This window comes from Bos mutus, unplaced genomic scaffold, assembly GCF_027580195.1.
Source record: "Bos mutus isolate GX-2022 unplaced genomic scaffold, NWIPB_WYAK_1.1 CTG205, whole genome shotgun sequence".
NCBI classification, from domain to species: Eukaryota; Metazoa; Chordata; class Mammalia; order Artiodactyla; family Bovidae; genus Bos; species Bos mutus.
Genome location: NW_027219506.1, coordinates 444,188 through 448,728, shown reverse-complemented (window position 1 = coordinate 448,728; position 4,541 = coordinate 444,188). Strand labels below are relative to the sequence as shown.

At 42.3% G+C, this 4,541-nt stretch overlaps 1 non-coding gene across 1 annotated transcript; it reads left to right on the top strand.

Annotated features, from left to right (window-relative positions):
- Positions 1–460: 460 nt before the first annotated feature.
- TRNAC-GCA (transfer RNA cysteine (anticodon GCA)) lies at positions 461–532 on the top strand. The gene has a single exon. It is a non-coding gene; the product is annotated as a tRNA-Cys (tRNA).
- The last annotated feature ends 4,009 nt before the right edge of the window (positions 533–4,541 follow it).

Here is a 4,541-nt window from a genome sequence, read left to right as displayed (position 1 = left end):
GAAGACAGAGGAAACAAGAAGAACTACAGTCCCACAGGCTCATGAAGGAAAACCGCAATCACAGAAAGCTAATCAAAATGAAAAGGCAAAGAATTATATCCCAGGTGAAGGTACAAGACAAAACTGCAAGAAAAACAACTAACTGGAGTGGAGATAGCCAACCTTCCAGAAAAAGAATTCAGGATAATGTTAGCGAGGATGACCCAGGATCTCAGAAAAAGAATTGAGAAGATGCAAGAAGTGTTTGTGGGCTCCCCTGGTGGCTCAGACAGTAAAGCGTCTGCCTGCAGTGCGAGAGACCCGGGTTTGATTCCTGGGTTGGGAAGATCCCCTGGAGAAGGAACTGGCAATCCACTTCAGCACTCTTGCCTGGAAAATCCCATAGACGGAGGGGCCTGATAGGCTACAGTCCATGGGGTCACAAAGAGTCAGACACGACTGAGCGACTTCACTCTGAGCTTCCCTGGTGGCTCAGATGGTAAAGCGTCTGCCTGCAATGCGGGAGACCCAGGTTCGATCCCTGGGTGGGGAAGATCTCCTGGAGAAGGAAATGGCAACCCACGCCAGTACTCTTGCCTGGAGAATCCCATGGACAGAGGAGCCTGGTAGGCTATAGTCCATGGGGTTGCAAAGAGTCGGGCACGACTGAGCAACTTCACTTTCACTTTTCACTTTCAAGAAATGTTTACCAAAGACCTAAAAGAACTAAAGAACAAAATAGCAGAAGAACCATACACTGGAAGGAATCAACAGCAGAATAGCTGAGGCAGAACGGAGAAGTGACCTGGAAGACAAAATGGTGGAAATGACTGCTGCAAAACCGAGTAAAGAAAACCGAATGAGAAGAAATGAAGACAGCCTAAGAGACCTCTGGGAAAACATTAAATGCACCAATATTCATAATATAGGGGTTTCAGATGGAGAAGAGACAGAAAGGACCTGAGAAAATATTTGAAGAGATAATAGTTGAAAACTTTCCTAGCATGGGAAAGGAAATAGTCAACCAAGTCCATGAAGCACAGAGAGTTCCAGGCAGGATAAACCCAAGGAGAAACACAACAAGACACATAGTAATCAAACTGACAGAATTTAAAGACAAAGATAAAATATTAAAAGCAACAAGGGAAAAATGACAAACAACATACAAGCAAACTCCCATCAGGCTATCAGCTGATGTCTCAACAGAAATTGTACAAGCCAGAAGGGATTGGCATGATATATTTAAAGTGATGAAAGGGAAGAACCTACAACCAAGAATACTCTACCCAGCAAGACTCTCCTTCAGATTTGATGGAGAAATCTAAAGCTTTACAGACAAGCAAAAGTTAGGAGAACTCACCACCACCAAACTAGATTTACAACAAATGCTAAAGGAACTTCTTTCTCTATGCAAGAGCAACACGAGAAGGAAAAGACCTGCATAAAATAAACTGCCATTAGGGTGGTGTCATCTGCATATCTGAGGTTATTGCTATTTCTCCCGGAAATCTTGATTCCGGCTTGAGTTTCATCCAACCCAGCATTTTGCATAATGTACTCTGCATGGAGTTTAAATAAGCTGGGTGACAGTATATAACCTTGACGTACTCCTTTCCCAATTTTGAACCAGTCTGTTGTTCTGTGTCTGGTCCCAGCTGTAGCCGGTTTCTCAAGAGGCAGGTTGTTGGGAAGCGTAGTGCAAAATAGCCGTAAAAGGAGAAAGTCCTTGGGAAAATGGTGAAGGGCCAGAAATACCCGGCTTTGCACTGCAGACAGAAAAACATCTCCTGCCTTTGGTTATGCTTGGCGCCAAGAGTTAATAGGGATGTTACTTGTGAAAGCGGGTTGTGGGATAAGCCCATGAGTCATTTAGAGCGTGCTGTCCTTGAAATGTTTTTACTGATTATGTGTTAACTCCGTATGCACTCTGCTGACCGTATACTTTAAGCTCTTTGTTCCTGCTTCTATAAAAAAGCTTGACTGCAGAAATAAACTTGTCAGTCCTTGCAAGAGACTGTCCAAGTGTCCCTCTTTCAGGTTCGTCGCTTCCAAGTCCTGGGGAGAAAATCCCCAACACAGGTAAGGTGGTCTGGGATTTCATCTCTTTCAGAATTTTCCCAAGGTTGTTGTGATCCATACAGTCAAAGGCTTTAGTGTAGTCAATGAAGCAGAAGTATATGCATTTCTGGAATTCACTGGCTTTTTCTGTGATCCATTGGATGTCAGAAATTTGATCTCTGGTTCCTCTTCATTTTCAAAATCTAGCTTCTACATCTGGAAGTTGGGTATGGGATTAACAGAAGCAGAAAATATTAAGAAGAGGTGGAAAGAATACACAGAAAAACTATACAAAAAAAAAATTCAATGACCCGGATATCAGTCAATGACCCATGGTGTTGTGGTCACTCACGTAGAGCCAGATACCCTGGACTGTGAAGTCAGGAGGGCCTTAGGAAGCATTATGACCAACAAAGGTAGTGGAGGTGATGGAATTCCAGCTGAGCTACTTCAAATCCTAAAAGATGATGCTGTTAAACTCCTACAGTCAATAGGCAACGTGGATGGACCTAGAGCATATGATATCACTTGACTTCACAATCCTGGATGTCTGGCTCTAGGTGAGTGACCACACCATCATGACTATCTGGATCATCAAGAGCTTTTTATATAGTTCTTCTGTTTATACTTGGGAACTCTCCTTAATCTCTCCTGCTTCTGTTAGGTCCTTACCATTTCTGTCTTTTACCATGCTCGTCATTGCATGAAACTCCCTTCATATCTTTAATTTTCTTGGAGAGATCTCTAGTTTTTCCCATGCTATTGTTTTCCTCTATTTCTTTGCATCGTTTACTTAAGAAGGCTTTCTTATCTCTCCTTGCTATTCTCTGGAACTTTGCACTCAGTTGGGTGCATCTTTCACTTTTCCCCCCTGACTTTTGCTTCTCCTCTTTTCTCAACTATTTGTAAAGCCTCCTCAGACAATTTCTCTGCCTTCTTACATTTCTTTTTCCCTGGGATGAGTTTGGTCACTTCCTCTTTTACAGTGTTACAAACCTCCGTCCACAGTTCTTCAGACACTCTGTCTACCAGATCTAATCTTTTTAATCTATTTGTAAACACCACTGTATAACCATAAAGGATTTGGTTTAGGCCATACCTGAATGGCTTTGCAGTTTTCCCTACTTTCTTCCATTTAAGCCTGAATTTTGCAAAAAGGAGCTCATGATCTGAGCCACAGTCAGCTCCAGGCCTTGTTTTTGCTAACTGTATACAGCTGCTCTAATTTTGACTGCAAAGCATATAGTCGATCTGATTTCGGTTTTGATCATCTAGTGATGTCCATGCGTAGAGTCATCTCTTGTGTTGTTGGAAGAGGGTGTTTGCTATTACCAGTGTGTTCTGACAAAACTCTGTTAGTCTTTGCCCTGCTTCATTTTGTATTCCAAGGCCAAACTTAGACGTCTGTTACTCATGGTATCTCATGACTTCCTACTTTTGCATTCTAGTCCCCTAGAATAGGACAAATAGGACATCTTTTCGGGGTGTTAGTTCTAGAAGGTCTTACAGAACTGAGCAATTTCAGCTTCTTCAGCATTAGTCGACGGGGCATAGAATTGAATTACTGTGATGTTGAATGGTTTACCATGGAAATGAACCAAGATTATTCTGTTGTTTTGAGATTGCACTCGAGTACGCCATTTCAGACTCTTTTGTTGATTAGGAAGGCTACTCCGTTTCTTCTAAGGGATTCTTGCCCACAGTAGTAGATGTAATGGTTATCTGAATTAAATTCGCCCATTTCCAACCATTTTAGTGCTCACTCTTGCCATTTCCTGCTTGACCACTTCCAATTTACCTTGATTCATGGGCCTAATATTCTAAATTCCTAGGCAATATTTTTCTTTACACCATCAGATTTTTTTTACTTTAACCACCAGACACATCTACAGCTAAGTGTCATTTCCACTTTGGCTCAGTCTCTTCATTCTTTCTGGAGCTATTGTTCCCCTCATCCCCAGGAACATACTGGATGCCTTCCAACCTGGGGGGCTCTTCTTCCAGTGTCATATCGCTTTGCCTTTTCATACTCTTCATGGGGGCTCTCAAAGCAAGAATACTGGAGTGATTTGCTGTTCCCTCCTCCAGTGGACCACATTTTATCAGAACTCTCCACTAAGTCTCCACTATGACCCATCCATCTTGGGTGCCCCTGTATGGCACGACTCATAGTTTCATTAAGTTATACACATCTCCATCACAAGGCTGTGATCCGTCTCTTTAAGTATTTTCCACAGTTTGTTGTGATCCACACAGTCAAATCTTTAGTGCAGGCAATGAAGTAGAAGTAGATATTTCTTTCTCAAACTCCCTTGCTTTTTCCATGATCCAACAAATGTTGGCAATGTGATCTCTGGTTCTTCTGCCTCTTCAAAATCCAGCTTGGACGTCTGGACATTCTGGGGTTCATATCCTGCTGAAACCTAGCTTTAAGGATTTTGAGGGTTACCTTGCCAGCAAGTGAAATGAGCACAATTGTACAGTAGTTTGAACATTCTTTGGCA